Source organism: Procambarus clarkii, chromosome 37 (genome assembly GCF_040958095.1).
Source record: "Procambarus clarkii isolate CNS0578487 chromosome 37, FALCON_Pclarkii_2.0, whole genome shotgun sequence".
Classification (NCBI taxonomy): Eukaryota; Metazoa; Arthropoda; class Malacostraca; order Decapoda; family Cambaridae; genus Procambarus; species Procambarus clarkii.
The window spans coordinates 24,065,508-24,091,213 of NC_091186.1; the positions used below are offsets into that span (position 1 = coordinate 24,065,508).

Sequence of the window (25,706 nt, forward strand, 5' to 3'; positions counted from 1 at the left end):
CTGGGCTAGTATCATTATACTTTGCAGGTTAATGGACTGGGGAATGGGACATTCATAGGATGATAGGGGTCGCCAGAATTTAAGAGAGATAAGCGTGTCACCATGACATACTGGCCCCCCATGATGATTTTCAGCAATGGCTGCCGGGTACTGCAGGCGAAATATTTTGAAAACAAAAATAACAAATTTTCTTATAGTAATATATACACTATTATTTGTCTGAAACATTAATAGAAATTATCTGCTATTCATTCTTTGGTCGTAACACTATAAACAAGTTACCTTAACACAGCCCCTTACCTTGCTCACTGACCCATTCTACCAAAGGCTGACCCCATCATCTACAGAGTCAAAGAAAACGGGAAATTATTCTATTTTGTTTTGTTGAATATTTTATTTATTATAAAGACATACTGACATGTACTCTTTTGTTATTAGTAATATTGTAAGGGAGGCAGAGAGAGAGAGAGAGAGAGAGAGAGAGAGAGAGAGAGAGAGAGAGAGAGAGAGAGAGAGAGAGAGAGTAAATACACATATATTTATAAGAGAGAATGTCTGTTTCCCCTTCCCCCGCCCCCTCTTCACTCCTCCTCTTGCCACCCCCTAAAAGAGGGGGGCGAAGAGGAGGGAATAAAGAGGGGTGGATGGGGAGAAATAGACTATCCCAGGCACCACCAGGTGACCCTCTTCTAGTGAACACTATCCAACACCGAGGCAATACACCCCGAGACTAATATGAGCACAGCAGACTGTGAAAGATAGTGACGACATGCCTCTGCACTTAGCCTCGGGTCCTCACTCCTGGAATTCCGTATTTATAACGAAATGGAAAGAACAAGTAGCACGGGCGCTCGGCGCACTGTAGTTTGGAACAAGAGCTTGGATACGAGGGAGATGCCACAAGAACTTAAATCGGCAGATGTAACTCCACTACACAAGGGGGAAATAGCAAAGCATTGAGCTAGAAACTGTAGACCGGTTGCACTAACATCACACACAATTCAAGTTTTTGAATAAGTTGTTTGGAGTCAAATCACCGGTTTTATAGAGGAAACAATGAACTACACAATCCAGGTCAATATGGATTTAGAGCAGGAAAACCCCTGCCATTCATAATTACTCAACCAATATGATAAAATCACAACATACGTTAGAAGAGAAACAAATTGCAGAGGTGGTGTGCACGGACATTGCAAAGGCATTTGACGAATGCGACCATGGAGTGACAGTCCACAAAACATGAGATCAGTAGGAATAACAGGTAAAGTAGGGCAAGGAATATTCAATTTCCTGTCGAGCGGAATACAAAGTGCAATAGTTATCCAAACAAACTCGACTCCAAACACAGTGAAAAGCTGTGTACCCCCAGATCACAGTGAAAAGCTGTGTACCCCCAGATCACAGTGAAAAGCTATGTACCCCCAGATCACAGTGAAAAGCTGTGTACCCCCAGATCACAGTGAAAAGCTGTGTACCCCCAGATCAAAGTGAAAAGCTGTGTACCCCCAGATCACAGTGAAAAGCTGTGTACCCCCAGATCAAAGTGAAAAGCTGTGTACCCCCAGATCACAGTGAAAAGCTGTGTACCCCCAGATCACAGTGAAAAGCTGTGTACCCCCAGATCACAGTGAAAAGCTGTGTACCCCCAGAGTACAGTCCCTTGCCCCATTATCTTCTCAGATTCTCCTTGTTGTTGCTGTTTTAGATTTAACTACTCGGAACAAAAAGTTGCAAGTAGCACGGGCTATGGTGAGCCCATAGTGGACTTACCTGGCACAGGAGCGAGGCAAGTAGCACGGGCTATGGTGAGCCCATAGTGGACTTACCTGGCACAGGAGCGAGGCAAGTAACACGGGCTATGGTGAGCCCGTAGTGGACTTACCTGGCACAGGAGCGAGGCAAGTAGCACGGGCTATGGTGAGCCCGTAGTGGACTTACCTGGCACAGGAGCGGGGCAAGTAGCACGGGCTATGGTGAGCCCGTAGTGGACTTACCTGGCACAGGAGCGGGGCTGTATGGTCTCATTCTCATATCAGATACTAAAAGGAAGGGGGGGGGAGGGTTAACCGGCGGTGCCCGGGGCTCTGTCCGTTTTTCTCTTTCCGTCTCCGCTCTCTTCTCCCGCCCTGTTTTCTATTCTCCTTCCCATTTTTTCTCCTAGTGCGTAAAATAGGCTCGAGTAACGTCGAATCGACGTTATCGACTCCGAATCAACGTTCATCGACGCCGAATCAACGCTATCGACGTTTATCGATACGAATCAACGTTATCGACGCCGAATCAACGTTTATCGACGCCGAATCAACGTCGAATCAACGCTATCGACGCCGAATCAACGTTATCGACGTCGAATCAACGTTATCGACGTCGAATCAACGTTATCGACGCCGAATCTATGCTATCGACGCCGACTCAACGTTATCGACGCCGAATCAACGTTATCGACGTCGAATCAACGTTATCGACGTCGAATCAACGCAATCGACGTCGAATCAACGTTATCGACGCCGAATCTATGCTATCGACGCCTTCTCAACGTTATCGACGCGGAATCAACGTTATCGACGTCGAATCAACGTTATCGACGTCGAATCAACGTTATCGACGTCGAATCAACGTTATCGACGCCGAATCTATGCTATCGAAGCCGACTCAACGTTATCGACGCCGAATCAACGTTATCGACGTCGAATCAACGTTATCGACGTCGAATCAACGTTATCGATGTCGAATCAACGCAATCGACGTCGAATCAACGTTATCGACGCCGAATCAACGTTATCGACGTCGAATCAACGCTATCGACGCCGAATCAACGTTATCGACGCCGAATCAACGTTATCGACGTCGAATCAACGCTATCGACGCCGAATCAACGTTATCGACGCCGAATCAACGTTATCGACGCCGAATCAACGTTATCGACGCCGAATCAACGCAATCGACGTCGAATCAACGCTATCGACGCCGAATCAACGCTATCGACGCCGAATCAACGTTATCGACACCGAATCAACGTTATCGACGCCGAATCAACGCTATCGACGCCGAATCAACGTTATCGACGCCGAATCAACGTTATCGACGCCGAATCAACGTTATCGACGCCGAATCAACGTTATCGACACCGAATCAATGTCATCGACGCCGAACCAACGTTATCGACGCCGAACCAACGTTATCGACGCCGAATCTATGCTATCGACGCCGAATCAACGTTATCGACGCCGAATCAACGTTATCGACGTCGAATCAACGTTCATCGACACCGAATCAACGCTATCGACGCCGATTCTATGCTATCGACGCCGACTCAACGATATCGACGCCGAATCAACGTTATCGACGCCGAATCAACGTTATCGACGCCGAACCAACGTTATCGACGTCGAATCAACCCTATCGACGCCGAATCAACGTTATCGACGCCGAATCAAAGTTATCGACGCTAAATCAACGCTATCGACGTCGAATCAACTTTATCGACGTTGAATGGGGGAGATTAATGTAGAAAATACTATGAAATACAGTGACGAGCAGTTACTCAGGAAACATTCGAGTATGAGTATAAGTGTGAGTATGAGTATGAGTGTGAGCGTGAGTATGAGTGTGAGTATGAATAGGAGTAAATGTTATGGTTAATGAATGAGTGGTCTGATGTACTCACGCGAGTACGCCGGCCACGTGCTCCCGTGAATGTTGAATGTTTACATTGAAGGGTGAGTGTGTGTGTTTAGTGAATGGCATGAATGACTAGTGTATACGTGGTCTGAAATTTGTTAATGAAGCCATTCTTCTGCAGGGCCAGATTCACGAAGCAGTTACGCAAGCACTTACGAACCTGTACATTTTTACTTAATCTTTGACGGCTTTGTTTGCAATTATTAAATAGTTAATGAGCCCCGAAGCACCAGGAGGCTGTTTATAACCATAACAACAGTTGATTGGGAAGTTTTCATGCTTGTAAACTGTTTAATAAATGTAACCAAAGCCGTCAAAGATTGAGGAAAGATGTACAGGTTCGTAAGTGCTTGCGTAACTGCTTCGTGAATCTGGCCCCAGGTTCGTAAGTGCTTGCGTAATTGCTTCGTGAATCTGGTCCCCGGGCAGATGATTATGCCAATATTTGCAGATTTGTTAGAACGTAATTTTGGGAGTAATTAGTTGTTATTGTTGATCGAAAGGTAGACTTTAAAGTTTACTAGTGGTGGAGAGTTAAGGAAAATCTTGATGTGAAGGGAAGGTTAATAAAGTAAGCGGGAGATGTTGACCTGTTGAAGGTATTGTCTTCTGTTGACTGGGTTTGTGGTAGCGGGGGATTGAGTGTGTTTGTGGTAGCGGGGGGATTGAGTGTGTTTGTGGTAGAAGGGGATTGAGTGTGTTTGTGGTAGCGGGGGGATTGAGTGTGTTTGTGGTAGCGGGGGATTGAGTGTGTTTGTGGTAGAAGGGGGATTGAGTGTGTTTGTGGTAGAAGGGGGATTGAGTGTGTTTGTGGTAGAAGGGGGATTGAGTGTGTTTGTGGTAGAAGGGGGATTGAGTGTGTTTGTGGTAGAAGGGGGGATTGAGTGTGTTTGTGGTAGAAGGGGGATTGAGTGTGTTTGTGGTAGAAGGGGGATTGAGTGTGTTTGTGGTAGAAGGGGGATTGAGTGTGTTTGTGGTAGAAGGGGGATTGAGTGTGTTTGTGGTAGAAGGGGGATTGAGTGTGTTTGTGGTAGAAGGGGGATTGAGTGTGTTTGTGGTAGAAGGGGGATTGAGTGTGTTTGTGGTAGAAGGGGGATTGAGTGTGTTTGTGGTAGAAGGGGGATTGAGTGTGTTTGTGGTAGAAGGGGGATTGAGTGTGTTTGTGGTAGAAGGGGGATTGAGTGTGTTTGTGGTAGAAGGGGGATTGAGTGTGTTTGTGGTAGAAGGGGGATTGAGTGTGTTTGTGGTAGAAGGGGGGATTGAGTGTGTTTGTGGTAGAAGGGGGATTGAGTGTGTTTGTGGTAGAAGGGGGATTGAGTGTGTTTGTGGTAGAAGGGGGATTGAGTGTGTTTGTGGTAGAAGGGGGATTGAGTGTGTTTGTGGTAGAAGGGGGATTGAGTGTGTTTGTGGTAGAAGGGGGATTGAGTGTGTTTGTGGTAGAAGGGGGATTGAGTGTGTTTGTGGTAGCGGGGGATTGAGTGTGTTTGTGGTAGCGGGGGATTGAGTGTGTTTGTGGTAGAAGGGGGATTGAGTGTGTTTGTGGTAGCGGGGGGATTGAGTGTGTTTGTGGTAGAAGAGGGATTGAGTGTGTTTGTGGTAGAAGGGGGATTGAGTGTGTTTGTGGTAGAAGGGGGATTGAGTGTGTTTGTGGTAGCGGGGGGATTGAGTGTGTTTGTAATAGCGCCACACTCAATACACCACCACCTGCCACAGTACACCACCACCTGCCACAGTACACCACCACCTGCCACAGTACACCACCACCTGCCACAGTACACCACTACCTGCCACAGTACACCACCACCTGCCACAGTACACCACCACCTGCCACAGTACACTACCACCTGCCACAGTACACCACCACCTGCCACAGTACACCACCACCTGCCACAGTACACCACCACCTGCCACAGTACACCACCACCTGCCACAGTACACCACCACCTGCCACAGTACACCACCACCTGCCACAGTACACTACCACCTGCCACAGTACACTACCACCTGCCACAGTACACCACCACCTGCCACAGTACACCACCACCTGCCACAGTACACTACCACCTACCACAGTACACCACCATCTGCCACAGTACACTACCACCTGCCACAGTACACTACCACCTGCCACAGTACACCACCACCTGCCACAGTACACTACCACCTGCCACAGTACACCACCACCTGCCACAGTACACTACCACCTGCCACAGTACACTACCACCTGCCACAGTACACTACCACCTGCCACAGTACACTACCACCTGCCACAGTACACCACCACCTGCCACAGTACACTACCACCTGCCACAGTACACCACCACCTGCCACAGTACACCACCACCTGCCACAGTACACCACCACCTGCCACAGTACACCACCACCTGCCACAGTACACCACCACCTGCCACAGTACACTACCACCTGCCACAGTACACCACCACCTGCCACAGTACACCACCACCTGCCACAGTACACTACCACCTGCCACAGTACACTACCACCTGCCACAGTACACTACCACCTGCCACAGTACACTACCACCTGCCACAGTACACCACCACCTGCCACAGTACACCACCACCACCTGCCACAGTACACACTACATATCTCCTCATAATAAGCAACAAGTACTTTAAAAACTTATGTTTTTTGTTATACACTCGATAAGTTTATCATTATTATCAGCGACTGTTGTGCAACCACTCAACACAGTCCGTCATCAATGTAATTTACGTCAATGATGACCTGAACTGGCTGGCAGGTACGTCCAGTCACTCTCAGGTGTTCCTGTCTTGGACTGTGTGTGTGTGTGTGTGTGTGTGTGTGTGTGTGTGTGTGTGTGTGTGTGTGTGTGTGTGTGTGTGTGTGTGTGTGTGTGTGTGTGTTTACTAGTTGTGTGTTTACTAGTTGTGTTTTTACGGGGGTTGAGCTTTGCTCTTTCGGCCCGCCTCTCAACTGTCAATCAACTGTTTACTACCTTTTTTTTTTTTTTTTTTTTTTTTTTCCCCACACCACACACACACACACACCCCAGGAAGCAGCCCGTGACAGCTGACTAACTCCCAGGTACCTATTTACTGCTAGGTAACAGGGGCACTTAGGGTGAAAGAAACTTTGCCCATTTGTTTCTGCCTCGTGCGGGAATCGAACCCGCGCCACAGAATTACGAGTCCTGCGCGCTATCCACCAGGCTACGAGGCCTCTCTCAATGTGTGTGTGTGTGTGTGTGTGTGTGTGTGTGTGTGTGTGTGTGTGTGTGTGTGTGTGTATATATATGTGTGTGTGTGTGTGTGTGTGTGTGTGTGTGTGTGTGTGTGTGTGTGTGTGTGTGTGTGTGTGTGTGTGTGTAATCACCTAGTTGTACTTACCTAGTTGTGTTTGCGGGGGTTGAGCTCTGGCTCTTTGGTCCCGCCTCTCAACCGTCAATCAACAGGTGTACAGATTCCTGAGCCTATCGGGCTCTGTCATATCTACATTTGAAACTGTGTATGGAGTCAGCCTCCACCACATCACTTCCTAATGCATTCCATTTGTCAACCACTCTGACACTAAAAAAGTTCTTTCTAATATCTCTGTGGCTCATTTGGGCACTCAGTTTCCACTTGTGTCCCCTTGTGCGTGTTCCCCTTGTGTTAAATAGACTGTCTTTATCTATCCTATCAATTCCCTTCAGAATCTTGAATGTGGTGATCATGTCCCCCCTAACTCTTCTGTCTTCCAGCGAAGTGAGGTTTAATTCCCGTAGTCTCTCCTCGTGGCTCATACCTCTCAGCTCGGGTACTAGTCTGGTGGCAAACCTTTGAACCTTTTCCAGTTTAGTCTTATCCTTGACTAGATATGGACTCCATGCTGGGGCTGCATACTCCAGGATTGGCCTGACATATGTGGTATACAAAGTGTGTGTGTGTGTGTGTGTGTGTGTGTGTGTGTGTGTGTGTGTGTGTGTGTGTGTGTGTGTGTGTGTGTGTGTGTGTGTGTGCGCCTGGCCCCATCACCGCTGACGGGCGCCAAGTCCGCTCACATCTGGTTTTCTTGTGACATCTCTGTGGCTCATCTGTGTTTACAGTTCTCTATTGTGTCCTCTCATTCTACTGTTCCTTAGTTTGATCATTGCTTCTATATCGACTTTGTCAATGCCCATTTATATATTGTACATCGTTATCATTTCTGCCCAATTCGGTCTTTCCTCTATTGTAGTGGGGTCAGTTCCCCTCAGTCTTTCTTCATTGTTCTGTTTCCCCTTAGCTCAAGAACACGCCTTATAGCATGTTTTCCGGGCACTTTTTTCTATTTTGCTTTGTTTCTTTAGGTAAGGGGTTCCATGCTGAGGCAGCATCCCGCTAAACACACACCGAAACTACGACGTTGGTACAACGTTCGAATAAGTTTTAACACCTCCTAACCAGTTACAACAACCAATATAGCAAGTTGTAACAACGTTCTAATACGTCATGAACACGTTAAGCCAAGATGTAACAACTTTATTACAAGTTGTAACAAGCGGAAAATAGAGACAGTTTCGGTTTGTGTTTCCAGGGCATGCTCAATAACAGATCACACAAAGGGTCTGTAAAGCGCTCGGAATGGATTTTTGTCCAAGTTGCTGAAGGATAACCGGACGTTAGCCAGTATGGAACATGCTGCCCTCGTTATCCTGCTGATGTGTGCCTCTGGTGTTAGATTTCCAGTGACGGTCTCACTCCATGCAGGTCGGCGTTCAATCCCCGACCGTCCAAGTTGTTGGAGCACCATTCCATTCCCCCCCCGTCCCATCCCAAATCCTTATCCTCACCCCTTCCTAGTGCTATATAGTCGTAATGGCTTGGCGCTTTCCCCTAATAGTTCTCTCTCTCTCTCTCCTAAGTCTCTCTCTTTGGCAGAAGTTGAAAGTTATCTTCCCATCACCCTGGTCTGTATATTTACAATTTTCTTGTTCCAACCCCTATCCCTTAACCTTGCATTTGTCAAGGTTTAAGTCTATAGTGACCATTTCTCAGACCATCTCTGGAGATTGTCTAGATTAGATTGTCAATCTCTGGAGAGTGTCTAGATTGATTTTCTTCATTAGTCTCGCATCCTCAGTAAACATGGATAAGAAACAGCTTACTGTCAGATGATTTATATATAGTAGGAATAGAATGCGCCCTACTACCGTCCCCTGAGGTACTCCACTCGCTACCTTTCTTCAGTGTGATAACTCTTAAATATGACTCTCTGGCTTCCTCCTGATAGGTACTCTTTCACCAATTTATTTCCTTTTTTTGCGATGCAGGAGTCAGCTTCTCGAGTTTATATATACGAGTTTCTTACGAGGAACTGTGTCAGAAAAATACAGTGTGCCCGGCCCTCGCTGTCTTGTTCGTTGTCAGCTCGTAGAGAGAACTCCAATAAGTTGGTCAAACAAGATTTTCCTTTGCTGAATCCATGTTGGTGTTTGGAAAGAAAATTTATATGTGGTAAATGATCGACGAGCCTTCTTTGGATTAGTTTCTAATACCTTATTGGGAAGATTTGTTAGTGTTACCGGTGTGTGTGTGTGTGTGTGTGTGTATGTGTGTGTGTGTGTGTGTGTGTGTGTGTGTGTGTCTGTGTGTGTGTGTGTGTGTGTGTGTGTGTGTGGACAACTAACTACCATGGTGGTTCTAAAGCTTTCATCGTAAACCAACTTATAACCAAGCATTTGAATGCTGTTTACGAAGATTTTATTTAATTATTTTCGTTAATGTCAATATTTTTTATACGATATTATTATTATTATTATTATTATTATTATTATTATTATTATTATTATTATAACGGCCTGATACTCGGGACAGACAGTCGACTTAAATACGAAAATATATTTAGATTCATTAATCAGAGTCGACAGTCACACCTGTATGTACCTAAGACAGTCTGGCCTTACTAGCAAGATCTTAATAACATTGCAACCTCAGATTTCCAGCAAACACGCACAATATAATATCCTTGTGCACTGTCTTCGACGTCACAACAGTTTGGCTTTCAGAAATTCTGTAGCTGTACTTCCTCAGTCACACGCTAATCACCCCCCATTCATTTGTTAATCACTGTAGTTTAGTGTACAAACGTTCTTTATATTCCAATGGGTCAAATAACTCCCGGATATAATTATACTGTAGATTGCTGCTTGACTGCTGCTTTGGTGACCTACAGGACGGGCTTATACCTCCCTCAATGATCCACCTGACCTGCTTGCTCAGCCCGCCAAACACACACCGAAACTTCGACGTTGGTACAACGTTCGAATATGATTTAACCCCTCCTAACCAGTTATAACAACCAATATAGCAAGTTGTAACAACGTTCAAATACGTCATAAACACGTTAAGCCAAGATGTAACAACTTTATTACAAGTTGTAACAAGCGGAAAATAGAGACAGTTTCGGTTTGTGTTTCCAGGGAGGCAACTTGAGTACGATTGGCTGCAAGTTTAAGCTTCTTTCTTTTGTTTTTAATATTTTTGCCTGGGCCTTCCTCCATGACACCTGTAATTCCGGATATTCATGTCAAGAGATGTGTATAATATTGTTAATGTCTCTCTTTATATCCAGAGGCGCGAGACTCACTTCTAGCTCTCAGTGGGGTGAGATGCGTCCTCACCTGGAGGTGTATTGTATTTAGCAGTTTCTCATCTTATATGTAATTTACTCATGTTATAACTAAACTTTAGCGTAAATGTAATATTGCCTTAGAGCGACTAGTTTGATGTATTGAGCTTGTTCAATTTGCTTCAGAATATATGAGCAGTACTTATGCTTTTTTCTGTCTTTCTTCCATGCCTTGCCACCACCAACCAACCAACCAACCAACTGTCCTACCACCTCTACCATCATCACTACCAACACCATCACCACCACCACCACTACTACTACCATTACCACCACTACCACAACCGCCGCTCAGCGAGGCGAGGTGTGTACGGGCCTGCATCTGTGTCCCCAGCTATCATCAATACTCTACCAGCTACCAAGATAAAGCGGGCAGCCCGTCCTTAGCTGGACCCTCCTTCAGCCCCTACCCTCCCCTCCTGTCTCCGCCCCCCACCTCTCTCTCTCTCTCTGTGTCTCTCTGTCTCTGTCTCTCTGTCTCTCTGTCTCTCTGTCTCTGTCTCTGTCTCTCTGTCTCTGTCTCTCTGTCTCTGTCTCTGTCTCTCTGTCTCTGTCTCTGTCTCTGTCTCTGTCTCTGTCTCTCTGTCTCTCTGTCTCTGTCTCTGTCTGTCTCTCTCTCTCTCTCTCTCTCTCTCTCTCTCTCTCTCTCTCTCTCTCTCTCTCTCTCTCTCTCTCTCTCTCTTAATATACCTAAAACTGACAGATTTACCTCCTCTCCTGTCAACTTATACCGTTTTATTTGTTCATTATTCATATAAATAATGTTCATCACTGTGTCCTCATCCCTCTTTGATTATTTCTTACTCTTCCTCTCCATTTTTCCTCCTTTATTGTGCTTTTCCATTCTTCCTAATTTATATCATATACATAACACAGCTATCACTGGCAATGAACCAATCAGAATGGTGACTGAGAAAAAGCGGGTTATGATTGGCTTGCTGCTATCTGGCTGTTGTTTACCTCTCAGTGCGGAGTCCAATGTAGAGTTTCAAAGTGTCTAGCTTAGCCTCTTGAGTCCTTATTGGTGACGGTGGGGGGTCCGTGGGGGGTCCTCGCGCAGGGGGCGAGGACTCCCCCGTCCTGACCAGACACCGGTGTCGCCGCTGAGGACTACGAGGGGGGCAATTGCTTCTATTTGTTGATAAAAGGTGTTTGTGGCGTCAATATTGTAGTGATGAGAATGCTTGAGAAATCTTTAAAATAGCTGCTGAATGGAAGTGCTTTTTATCTTGTGGTTTCTATATATCACGACTACCTTGGTGTAAGTTTGTCTCCATCATATTGGTTCCTACACAGGCTTCAAGTTGCTCTCAGGTAACCTACTATGGCAAACTGTCTAATTAAAGCTTAAACACTTAAATAAACTGTGGCTATTTACATTTACAACCTTACGAATAAATGGCCATAATTACTGGCCAAGGGAAAAAGAGGTATTTATGGCAAGGTGGTATGAGAGTAATGAAGGGTATCAGCAGACAGGTGTAGTGAATGTTTAGCGAGGCCCCGACACCATACACACGGGTGTAGTGTATGTGTAGTGGGGCTTATACCATACACACAGATGCTGAGGTCTGTGCCACACACAGGTAAGGTGTGGCAGGCCTGTGCCACACACAGGTAAGGTGTGGCAAGTCTCTACCACATACAGGTAAGGTGTGGCAGGCCTGCGTCACACACAGGTAAGGTGTGGCAGGTCTGCGTCACACACAGGTAAGGTGTGGCAGGTCTGCGTCACACACAGGTAAGGTGTGGCAGGATCTGCGTCACACACACAGGTAAGGTGTGGCAGACCTCTACCACACACAGGTGTGGCAAGTCTGCGTCACACACAGGTAAGGTGTGGCAGACCTCTACCACACACAGGTGTGGCAAGTCTGCGTCACACACAGGTAAGGTGTGGCAAGCCTCTACCACACACAGGTAAGGTGTGGCAGACCTCTACCACACACAGGTGTGGCAGACCTCTACCACACACAGGTGTGGCAGACCTCTACCACACACAGGTGTGGCAGGTCTGTGCCACACACAGGTAAGGTGTGGCAGACCAAACAGGTCCTATAATCACTTATCATTTAGTTGAGAACTTTTATCGCAATAAATACAGACCATTTTCATGACGGAATCACAGAGACATTAATGACTCGTCCACAAAATAGGACAAGAACATAACAAACTCATTAAAGCGAATTTTTGCTGAGAATATCTTGAGTGTGAGGGAAGGCTACTGAGTCTTCAGTTATATCGAAATCATTTGTGGTTCATTAGAACCTCAAATAGGCATAATCGTTTTCGCTGTCATTTCCAGAATTTGTATACAATGGCAATAGAGCACTGGAAACCTTCGATGTGGTCAAAGCAAAGTAAGAATACTTGCCAAACAGAAATGTTTAGCTTGAGAAGCGTAGTGTGTTGTGTTGGGCGTGCAGATAGACAGATATACTGAGGTGGTTGGGCTATGTTGCACGAGGGAGGAAGGGAGTTATCAGGGGGAAAAACGCCAAGCCATTGGGACTATAGAGCACTGGAAAAAGGGGTTCAGGATAAGGATTTGGGATGGGACGGGCCCTGGGATGGGAAAGGAATGGTGCACAACCACTTGTGGACGGTCGGGGATTGAACGCCGACCGACATGATGCGAGACCGTCGCTCTACCGTCCTGCCCCAAGTGAATGGGCCATGTTGAAGGAATGGATGATGATTGACAGGTGTCAAGTGTGTATTTAAGTGTCAAAGTAGCATGGGAGATGGACCTTGAAGGTGTGAACACACAGTACTCGCCCAGTTGTGCTTAGGAGAAGGTTGAGCTCTAGCTCTTTGGTCCCACACACAGCGTGTGTGAGAGGGAGCGAGGAGCGAGTGTAGACAACACTCACACGAGTACTCTTACATTAAAAAAAATCCGTAGGAGCCGAGATGAGGATTCGAACCTATGTGCAGGGTGTTCCCAGCCACACGCCCCAGATAACCACTGGTTCATATATAAAACCTTTTTATATGAACTATATAAATTATATAAATACAAAACCTTTTTGGGTTTATGCAAATTCAATAGTACAGATTTCTACTTTCTAATTAAGTTGCTCATTGATATATGTACTATGGTCCTGATGGTTACTATAACCACTACTACAACAGGAGAAGGACGGGCTGTGTTTGTACAATACAATATATAAATGTACTATGCTATATTAATAAATGTGTACAGTACTATATGTTTGTACATTTATAGTCGGGTTAGTTTACACAACATTACCGTAGATGATTTACCTGAGAGCAAGCCATAACAATAAGATAACGTGCAGTATCTGTAGATATATAAACTCTATACTTAATATCTACATTTAGAAGCTACATTTCTCGGTGATTTTAAGTTCATTACAAAAATAAAGTATAGCTTAGCATTAGAGCCGTGACAACAAACCACCACATTTAACATTACAAAAGTAGAATGATAATATAATTAATTAAGGATTAATATTATCTATATAATCATTCAATAAATTTATAAATTTTCACACAATTAGCTTTCTCAATTAACAGATCCTAGGGCTATCCCGGATCCAAATCCCTCCGAAGACACAGTTCATGCAACTGATTTGGCTTCAATAGAACTCAAAATAGCTGTCAGGAAGCCATTTCTTCGTGACAGTACAGCGAAACAAAGCAAGATAATTTTTATGATGAGAAAGAAATGCCTAATGATAAGGCGGCCTTGCAAGCAGCCAGGGGTCAGATTCACGAAGCAGTTACGCAAGCACTTACGAACCTGTACATCTTTTCTCAATCTTTGGCGGCTTTGTTTAAAATTATTAAACAATTAATGAGCTCCGAAGCACCAGGAGGCTGTTTATAACAATAACAACAGTTGATTGGCAAGTTTTCACGCTTGTAAACTGTTTAATAAATGTAACCAAAGCCGTCAAAGATTGAGGAAAGATGTACACGTTCGTAAGTACTTGCGTAACTGCTTCGTGAATCTGCCCCCAGAATACGCGAATCCAAGATGGCGTCTCAGGGATTGTAATTTTATAATACATAGGTTATTAAACATATATTTCTTTTATATATTTTCGTGCCAATATATCAACACTATATTTTGATAAATAGTTAAGGAAATAAAACAGTACCCACTGCGTTTTCAGTTTACTAAAACAATTACAGTAGTGGAGGGCATGAAATGCGCACGTCCACTGCGCAGGAAAAGTTGAGGTGTTTACAGGCGGGCGGTGACCGGCCAGTGCCACACCTGCCACCGTAGGAGCATGTCTCTCGCATCCGTGCTCGCCAGTCCCACCTAGAAAGGTAATATTTGCATCATAACAGGCCTGTCATTAATGTGTAGTTGAGGTGATAAAGACAACACTATTCGTGGGTAAGCAACTCAAACTGGCATGTTGACCAGACCACACACTAGAAGGTGAAGGGACGACGACGTTTCGGTCCGTCCTGGACCATTCTCAAGTCGAGAATGGTCCAAGACGGACCGAAACGTCGTCGTCCCTTCACCTTCCAGTGTGTGGTCTGGTCAACATAATTTAGCCACGTTATTGTGACTCATCGCCTGCACAAACTGGCATAATTGCTTTAAGTATAATATATGTATAAAGGACTATTGTCAGTTTTGTAACTTCAATAAACCCGTCAGATGTGAATAATAATTTCTAATGTTGTGAATGACTATTGTTACATTACAACAATGACTGACCTCTGTACGGCTTCGCTATTACGATAATAACGAACGCTATATTAACAAATATTTTAGTTTGAACAATTGGTGCGTAGAGCACGGCCAGAGAGACGGTTATGAATTGTCTCTTAAAGTTGTTATCCATCTGAGTAATGTTGTTAAATACAAATTATTAAAAAATACTAAGTTTGTCTGTCTCGCGTGATTGGTTGGCACTTTTAACCCCCAACCAATCATAAAAGTTCCTGGAAAAATTATGCGTGAAAGGGTGGGGCCAAGTTCAAGTATGTTTATTGACACAATAAAAAAAATACATCTCAAAGGGATAGAATAGCTTAGGCTATCTCTACACGGGGCTGATGTATGGACTCTCATAAGACCAGAAACAAGCGAAGAAACGCTATGCGCGCTAGTGGCTTTACGAGAATGTAAAATCATCATCATTGCTCTGTACTCTCTGAACAACCCGTCCTCTTAAAAATAACGTCACTTTTGGCTCGTATGCGCGCTATGGCCAAATTTGGACGTAATTTGAAATGAAATCGACTCACAAAAGTGACGTTCTGTTCCGTTTTCTATTTGAGTCGTCCGGCGTACGCGCAGAGGTTATAAGAGGACACTTTAAATTAACGTTTTTCATAACGTTTTGAAACTTTATGAGAATTTCCTGCCCACCTAACCTATCAGAAGACCCTTAACTTACTGTTGTTGAAAAAAAAAATCCCAAATTCATTTTCATATTTTTTTCAATTTCAAATTACGTCCAAATTCGGCCATACGGACAAACGGCCAAAAGCGACGTTCTTTTTAAGAGGACAGGTTGAGAGAACCCCTAATGTACCTTCGTGTTTATAAATAAAATAAAGAAGGGTAATTTACAATAATTGAAACTAATTCTGCAAGTAGTTGCTGATCTCCATGACAATGAACATATTCCCAATTACTCTCCTCATTGGTGGCACAAACTGCCCTCGAGGGGTTTGTACCCCTTGAGGTAATCGCTTCAAAACCATTACATATTTGGTGCTATTATCTATTCTCTATCCATGGTTAGGTTAGGTTATTAAAACTGTTATTCTCAGTTATGTGAGATACGAAATTCAAACTATTTGAGCATCTCCTAGAATTTAATAAAGAAAACGTTGGTTTCAAACCGTATCAAAGAGTTTACCATAGTTTTTTTTTATTTTAAACCGTCGATATGCAATGCAATAAAGTTGTAACTTGAATGTGCTATGTTAAGGACAAAGGTTCACTTGCCACTTTTCCACGTAGACAATTACTGAGACCGTAACATGCTTTCAGACCATCACAAATATCTAAATAAGTATCCAGGTGGTGTGAGAGTGAGGTTCGTGTCACGATGTAATCACTTTACCCTGAGGCGGGAGGCCACATGCATAGTGTTTTGATGTATAAACATGCTTTGTGTGTGCGTTCACTGGAAGAGCAGTCGCTGTTATAGACAGAAGAGGGGATACAGGTCGGTTCAGTGTTAGTCTGGTTATTGCTATGATATGTTTGATCACACTGATGCGAGTTATAAACAATTATTATTTGGGATAAGTTGAACTATAATGACAAAGTGATTTATACTTTTGTTTTCGCTAGTGTATTAAAATTGTAATTATTTTAAATGTAAATTGACTATATTGTATGTACCGACGAGCAATGTTTTATGATAATTTGTGTTAGTTAAGTATAATTTGCGTGTCTACACGGGTGTAGGCTGGTGACATAGTGATCCGGTACATAGCCTACAGTCTACACGGGTGTAGGCTGGAGACATAGTGATCCGGTACATAGCCTACAGTCTACACGGGTGTAGGCTGGTGACATAGTGATCCGGTACATAGCCTACAGTCTACACGGGTGTAGGCTGGTGACATAGTGATCCGGTACATAGCCTACAGTCTACACGGGTGTAGGCTGGAGACATAGTGATCCGGTACATAGCCTACAGTCTACACGGGTGTAGGCTGGAGACATAGTGATCCGGTACATAGCCTACAGTCTACACGGGTGTAGGCTGGGTGACATAGTGATCCGGTACATAGCCTACAGTCTACACGGGTGTAGGCTGGTGACATAGTGATCCGGTACATAGCCTACAGTCTACACGGGTGTAGGCTGGTGACATAGTGATCCGGTACATAGCCTACAGTCTACACGGGTGTAGGCTGGTGACATAGTGATCCGGTACATAGCCTACAGTCTACACGGGTGTAGGCTGGTGACATAGTGATCCGGTACATAGCCTACAGTCTACACGGGTGTAGGCTGGTGACATAGTGATCCGGTACATAAGCCTACAGTCTACACGGGTGTAGGCTGGTGACATAGTGATCCGGTACATAGCCTACAGTCTACACGGGTGTAGGCTGGTGACATAGTGATCCGGTACATAGCCTACAGTCTACACGGGTGTAGGCTGGTGACATAGTGATCCGGTACATAGCCTACAGTCTACACGGGTGTAGGCTGGTGACATAGTGATCCGGTACATAGCCTACAGTCTACACGGGTGTAGGCTGGTGACATAGTGATCCGGTACATAGCCTACAGTCTACACGGGTGTAGGCTGGAGACATAGTGATCCGGTACATAGCCTACAGTCTACACGGGTGTAGGCTGGAGACATAGTGATCCGGTACATAGCCTACAGTCTACACGGGTGTAGGCTGGAGACATAGTGATCCGGTACATAGCCTACAGTCTACACGGGTGTAGGCTGGAGACATAGTGATCCGGTACATAGCCTACAGTCTACACGGGTGTAGGCTGGTGACATAGTGATCCGGTACATAGCCTACAGTCTACACGGGTGTAGGCTGGAGACATAGTGATCCGGTACATAGCCTACAGTCTACACGGGTGTAGGCTGGGACATAGTGATCCGGTACATAGCCTACAGTCTACACGGGTGTAGGCTGGTGACATAGTGATCCGGTACATAGCCTACAGTCTACACGGGTGTAGGCTGGTGACATAGTGATCCGGTACATAGCCTACAGTCTACACGGGTGTAGGCTGGTGACATAGTGATCCGGTACATAGCCTACAGTCTACACGGGTGTAGGCTGGTGACATAGTGATCCGGTACATAGCCTACAGTCTACACGGGTGTAGGCTGGTGACATAGTGATCCGGTACATAGCCTACAGTCTACACGGGTGTAGGCTGGTGACATAGTGATCCGGTACATAGCCTACAGTCTACACGGGTGTAGGCTGGTGACATAGTGATCCGGTACATAGCCTACAGTCTACACGGGTGTAGGCTGGTGACATAGTGATCCGGTACATAGCCTACAGTCTACACGGGTGTAGGCTGGTGACATAGTGATCCGGTACATAGCCTACAGTCTACACGGGTGTAGGCTGGTGACATAGTGATCCGGTACATAGCCTACAGTCTACACGGGTGTAGGCTGGTGACATAGTGATCCGGTACATAGCCTACAGTCTACACGGGTGTAGGCTGGTGACATAGTGATCCGGTACATAGCCTACAGTCTACACGGGTGTAGGCTGGTGACATAGTGATCCGGTACATAGCCTACAGTCTACACGGGTGTAGGCTGGTGACATAGTGATCCGGTACATAGCCTACAGTCTACACGGGTGTAGGCTGGTGACATAGTGATCCGGTACATAGCCTACAGTCTACACGGGTGTAGGCTGGTGACATAGTGATCCGGTACATAGCCTACAGTCTACACGGGTGTAGGCTGGTGACATAGTGATCCGGTACATAGCCTACAGTCTACACGGGTGTAGGCTGGTGACATAGTGATCCGGTACATAGCCTACAGTCTACACGGGTGTAGGCTGGTGACATAGTGATCCGGTACATAGCCTACAGTCTACACGGGTGTAGGCTGGTGACATAGTGATCCGGTACATAGCCTACAGTCTACACGGGTGTAGGCTGGTGACATAGTGATCCGGTACATAGCCTACAGTCTACACGGGTGTAGGCTGGTGACATAGTGATCCGGTACATAGCCTACAGTCTACACGGGTGTAGGCTGGTGACATAGTGATCCGGTACATAGCCTACAGTCTACACGGGTGTAGGCTGGTGACATAGTGATCCGGTACATAGCCTACAGTCTACACGGGTGTAGGCTGGTGACATAGTGATCCGGTACATAGCCTACAGTCTACACGGGTGTAGGCTGGTGACATAGTGATCCGGTACATAGCCTACAGTCTACACGGGTGTAGGCTGGTGACATAGTGATCCGGTACATAGCCTACAGTCTACACGGGTGTAGGCTGGTGACATAGTGATCCGGTACATAGCCTACAGTCTACACGGGTGTAGGCTGGTGACATAGTGATCCGGTACATAGCCTACAGTCTACACGGGTGTAGGCTGGTGACATAGTGATCCGGTACATAGCCTACAGTCTACACGGGTGTAGGCTGGTGACATAGTGATCCGGTACATAGCCTACAGTCTACACGGGTGTAGGCTGGTGACATAGTGATCCGGTACATAGCCTACAGTCTACACGGGTGTAGGCTGGTGACATAGTGATCCGGTACATAGCCTACAGTCTACACGGGTGTAGGCTGGTGACATAGTGATCCGGTACATAGCCTACAGTCTACACGGGTGTAGGCTGGTGACATAGTGATCCGGTACATAGCCTACAGTCTACACGGGTGTAGGCTGGTGACATAGGATCCCGGTACATAGCCTACAGTCTACACGGGTGTAGGCTGGTGACATAGTGATCCGGTACATAGCCTACAGTCTACACGGGTGTAGGCTGGTGACATAGTGATCCGGTACATAGCCTACAGTCTACACGGGTGTAGGCTGGTGACATAGTGATCCGGTACATAGCCTACAGTCTACACGGGTGTAGGCTGGTGACATAGTGATCCGGTACATAGCCTACAGTCTACACGGGTGTAGGCTGGTGACATAGTGATCCGGTACATAGCCTACAGTCTACACGGGTGTAGGCTGGTGACATAGTGATCCGGTACATAGCCTACAGTCTACACGGGTGTAGGCTGGTGACATAGTGATCCGGTACATAGCCTACAGTCTACACGGGTGTAGGCTGGTGACATAGTGATCCGGTACATAGCCTACAGTCTACACGGGTGTAGGCTGGTGACATAGTGATCCGGTACATAGCCTACAGTCTACACGGGTGTAGGCTGGTGACATAGTGATCCGGTACATAGCCTACAGTCTACACGGGTGTAGGCTGGTGACATAGTGATCCGGTACATAGCCTACAGTCTACACGGGTGTAGGCTGGTGGACATAGTGATCCGGTACATAGCCTACAGTCTACACGGGTGTAGGCTGGTGACATAGTGATCCGGTACATAGCCTACAGTCTACACGGGTGTAGGCTGGTGACATAGTGATCCGGTACATAGCCTACAGTCTACACGGGTGTAGGCTGGTGACATAGTGATCCGGTACATAGCCTACAGTCTACACGGGTGTAGGCTGGTGGACATAGTGATCCGGTACATAGCCTACAGTCTACACGGGTGTAGGCTGGTGACATAGTGATCCGGTACATAGCCTACAGTCTACACGGGTGTAGGCTGGAGACATAGTGATCCGGTACATAGCCTACAGTCTACACGGGTGTAGGCTGGTGACATAGTGATCCGGTACATAGCCTACAGTCTACACGGGTGTAGGCTGGTGACATAGTGATCCGGTACATAGCCTACAGTCTACACGGGTGTAGGCTGGTGACATAGTGATCCGGTACATAGCCTACAGTCTACACGGGTGTAGGCTGGAGGACATAGTGATCCGGTACATAGCCTACAGTCTACACGGGTGTAGGCTGGAGACATAGTGATCCGGTACATAGCCTACAGTCTACACGGGTGTAGGCTGGTGACATAGTGATCCGGTACATAGCCTACAGTCTACACGGGTGTAGGCTGGAGACAGTGATCCGGTACATAGCCTACAGTCTACACGGGTGTAGGCTGGAGACATAGTGATCCGGTACATAGCCTACAGTCTACACGGGTGTAGGCTGGTGACATAGTGATCCGGTACATAGCCTACAGTCTACACGGGTGTAGGCTGGTGACATAGTGATCCGGTACATAGCCTACAGTCTACACGGGTGTAGGCTGGGTGACATAGTGATCCGGTACATAGCCTACAGTCTACACGGGTGTAGGCTGGTGACATAGTGATCCGGTACATAGCCTACAGTCTACACGGGTGTAGGCTGGTGACATAGTGATCCGGTACATAGCCTACAGTCTACACGGGTGTAGGCTGGTGACATAGTGATCCGGTACATAGCCTACAGGTCTACACGGGTGTAGGCTGGTGACATAGTGATCCGGTACATAGCCTACAGTCTACACGGGTGTAGGCTGGAGACATAGTGATCCGGTACATAGCCTACAGTCTACACGGGTGTAGGCTGGAGACATAGTGATCCGGTACATAGCCTACAGTCTACACGGGTGTAGGCTGGAGACATAGTGATCCCGGTACATAGCCTACAGTCTACACGGGTGTAGGCTGGAGACATAGTGATCCGGTACATAGCCTACAGTCTACACGGGTGTAGGCTGGTGGACATAGTGATCCGGTACATAGCCTACAGTCTACACGGGTGTAGGCTGGTGACATAGTGATCCGGTACATAGCCTACAGTCTACACGGGTGTAGGCTGGTGACATAGTGATCCGGTACATAGCCTACAGTCTACACGGGTGTAGGCTGGTGACATAGTGATCCGGTACATAGCCTACAGTCTACACGGGTGTAGGCTGGTGACATAGTGATCCGGTACATAGCCTACAGTCTACACGGGTGTAGGCTGGTGACATAGTGATCCGGTACATAGCCTACAGTCTACACGGGTGTAGGCTGGTGACATAGTGATCCGGTACATAGCCTACAGTCTACACGGGTGTAGGCTGGTGACATAGTGATCCGGTACATAGCCTACAGTCTACACGGGTGTAGGCTGGTGACATAGTGATCCGGTACATAGCCTACAGTCTACACGGGTGTAGGCTGGTGACATAGTGATCCGGTACATAGCCTACAGTCTACACGGGTGTAGGCTGGTGACATAGTGATCCGGTACATAGCCTACAGTCTACACGGGTGTAGGCTGGTGACATAGTGATCCGGTACATAGCCTACAGTCTACACGGGTGTAGGCTGGTGACATAGTGATCCGGTACATAGCCTACAGTCTACACGGGTGTAGGCTGGTGACATAGTGATCCGGTACATAGCCTACAGTCTACACGGGTGTAGGCTGGTGACATAGTGATCCGGTACATAGCCTACAGTCTACACGGGTGTAGGCTGGTGACATAGTGATCCGGTACATAGCCTACAGTCTACACGGGTGTAGGCTGGTGACATAGTGATCCGGTACATAGCCTACAGTCTACACGGGTGTAGGCTGGTGACATAGTGATCCGGTACATAGCCTACAGTCTACACGGGTGTAGGCTGGTGACATAGTGATCCGGTACATAGCCTACAGTCTACACGGGTGTAGGCTGGTGACATAGTGATCCGGTACATAGCCTACAGTCTACACGGGTGTAGGCTGGTGACATAGTGATCCGGTACATAGCCTACAGTCTACACGGGTGTAGGCTGGTGACATAGTGATCCGGTACATAGCCTACAGTCTACACGGGTGTAGGCTGGTGACATAGTGATCCGGTACATAGCCTACAGTCTACACGGGTGTAGGCTGGTGACATAGTGATCCGGTACATAGCCTACAGTCTACACGGGTGTAGGCTGGTGACATAGTGATCCGGTACATAGCCTACAGTCTACACGGGTGTAGGCTGGTGACATAGTGATCCGGTACATAGCCTACAGTCTACACGGGTGTAGGCTGGTGACATAGTGATCCGGTACATAGCCTACAGTCTACACGGGTGTAGGCTGGTGACATAGTGATCCGGTACATAGCCTACAGTCTACACGGGTGTAGGCTGGTGACATAGTGATCCGGTACATAGCCTACAGTCTACACGGGTGTAGGCTGGTGACATAGTGATCCGGTACATAGCCTACAGTCTACACGGGTGTAGGCTGGTGACATAGTGATCCGGTACATAGCCTACAGTCTACACGGGTGTAGGCTGGTGACATAGTGATCCGGTACATAGCCTACAGTCTACACGGGTGTAGGCTGGTGACATAGTGATCCGGTACATAGCCTACAGTCTACACGGGTGTAGGCTGGTGACATAGTGATCCGGTACATAGCCTACAGTCTACACGGGTGTAGGCTGGTGACATAGTGATCCGGTACATAGCCTACAGTCTACACGGGTGTAGGCTGGTGACATAGTGATCCGGTACATAGCCTACAGTCTACACGGGTGTAGGCTGGTGACATAGTGATCCGGTACATAGCCTACAGTCTACACGGGTGTAGGCTGGTGACATAGTGATCCGGTACATAGCCTACAGTCTACACGGGTGTAGGCTGGTGACATAGTGATCCGGTACATAGCCTACAGTCTACACGGGTGTAGGCTGGTGACATAGTGATCCGGTACATAGCCTACAGTCTACACGGGTGTAGGCTGGTGACATAGTGATCCGGTACATAGCCTACAGTCTACACGGGTGTAGGCTGGTGACATAGTGATCCGGTACATAGCCTACAGTCTACACGGGTGTAGGCTGGTGACATAGTGATCCGGTACATAGCCTACAGTCTACACGGGTGTAGGCTGGTGACATAGTGATCCGGTACATAGCCTACAGTCTACACGGGTGTAGGCTGGTGACATAGTGATCCGGTACATAGCCTACAGTCTACACGGGTGTAGGCTGGTGACATAGTGATCCGGTACATAGCCTACAGTCTACACGGGTGTAGGCTGGTGACATAGTGATCCGGTACATAGCCTACAGTCTACACGGGTGTAGGCTGGTGACATAGTGATCCGGTACATAGCCTACAGTCTACACGGGTGTAGGCTGGTGACATAGTGATCCGGTACATAGCCTACAGTCTACACGGGTGTAGGCTGGTGACATAGTGATCCGGTACATAGCCTACAGTCTACACGGGTGTAGGCTGGTGACATAGTGATCCGGTACATAGCCTACAGTCTACACGGGTGTAGGCTGGTGACATAGTGATCCGGTACATAGCCTACAGTCTACACGGGTGTAGGCTGGTGACATAGTGATCCGGTACATAGCCTACAGTCTACACGGGTGTAGGCTGGTGACATAGTGATCCGGTACATAGCCTACAGTCTACACGGGTGTAGGCTGGTGACATAGTGATCCGGTACATAGCCTACAGTCTACACGGGTGTAGGCTGGTGACATAGTGATCCGGTACATAGCCTACAGTCTACACGGGTGTAGGCTGGTGACATAGTGATCCGGTACATAGCCTACAGTCTACACGGGTGTAGGCTGGTGACATAGTGATCCGGTACATAGCCTACAGTCTACACGGGTGTAGGCTGGTGACATAGTGATCCGGTACATAGCCTACAGTCTACACGGGTGTAGGCTGGTGACATAGTGATCCGGTACATAGCCTACAGTCTACACGGGTGTAGGCTGGTGACATAGTGATCCGGTACATAGCCTACAGTCTACACGGGTGTAGGCTGGTGACATAGTGATCCGGTACATAGCCTACAGTCTACACGGGTGTAGGCTGGTGACATAGTGATCCGGTACATAGCCTACAGTCTACACGGGTGTAGGCTGGTGACATAGTGATCCGGTACATAGCCTACAGTCTACACGGGTGTAGGCTGGTGACATAGTGATCCGGTACATAGCCTACAGTCTACACGGGTGTAGGCTGGTGACATAGTGATCCGGTACATAGCCTACAGTCTACACGGGTGTAGGCTGGTGACATAGTGATCCGGTACATAGCCTACAGTCTACACGGGTGTAGGCTGGTGACATAGTGATCCGGTACATAGCCTACAGTCTACACGGTTGTAGGCTGGTGACATAGTGATCCGGTACATAGCCTACAGTCTACACGGGTGTAGGCTGGTGACATAGTGATCCGGTACATAGCCTACAGTCTACACGGTTGGTAGGCTGGTGACATAGTGATCCGGTACTAGCCTACAGTCTACACGGGTGTAGGCTGGTGACATAGTGATCCGGTACATAGCCTACAGTCTACACGGGTGTAGGCTGGGTGACATAGTGATCCGGTACATAGCCCTACAGTCTACACGGGTGTAGGCTGGTGACATAGTGATCCGGTACATAGCCTACAGTCTACACGGGTGTAGGCTGGTGACATAGTGATCCGGTACATAGCCTACAGTCTACACGGGTGTAGGCTGGTGACATAGTGATCCGGTACATAGCCTACAGTCTACACGGGTGTAGGCTGGTGACATAGTGATCCGGTACATAGCCTACAGTCTACACGGGTGTAGGCTGGTGACATAGTGATCCGGTACATAGCCTACAGTCTACACGGGTGTAGGCTGGTGACATAGTGATCCGGTACATAGCCTACAGTCTACACGGGTGTAGGCTGGTGACATAGTGATCCGGTACATAGCCTACAGTCTACACGGGTGTAGGCTGGTGACATAGTGATCCGGTACATAGCCTACAGTCTACACGGGTGTAGGCTGGTGACATAGTGATCCGGTACATAGCCTACAGTCTACACGGGTGTAGGCTGGAGACATAGTGATCC

The 25,706-nt window shown here is 47.1% G+C and overlaps 1 protein-coding gene and 1 long non-coding RNA gene across 7 annotated transcripts in view; one reads left to right on the top strand and one right to left on the bottom strand.

Annotated features, from left to right (window-relative positions):
- RhoGAP100F (Rho GTPase activating protein at 100F) overlaps positions 1-25,706 on the top strand; it is a 424,062-nt gene that overhangs the window by 349,798 nt on the left and 48,558 nt on the right. The gene's annotated exons all lie outside the window — the stretch shown is intronic.
- The window catches only part of LOC123765824 (uncharacterized), a 32,791-nt gene continuing 21,530 nt past the window's right edge, over positions 14,446-25,706 (bottom strand). The window contains exon 3 of the long non-coding RNA XR_006773769.2: positions 14,446-14,608. This is a non-coding gene — a long non-coding RNA (uncharacterized lncRNA). The remainder of the gene's footprint in view (positions 14,609-25,706) is intronic.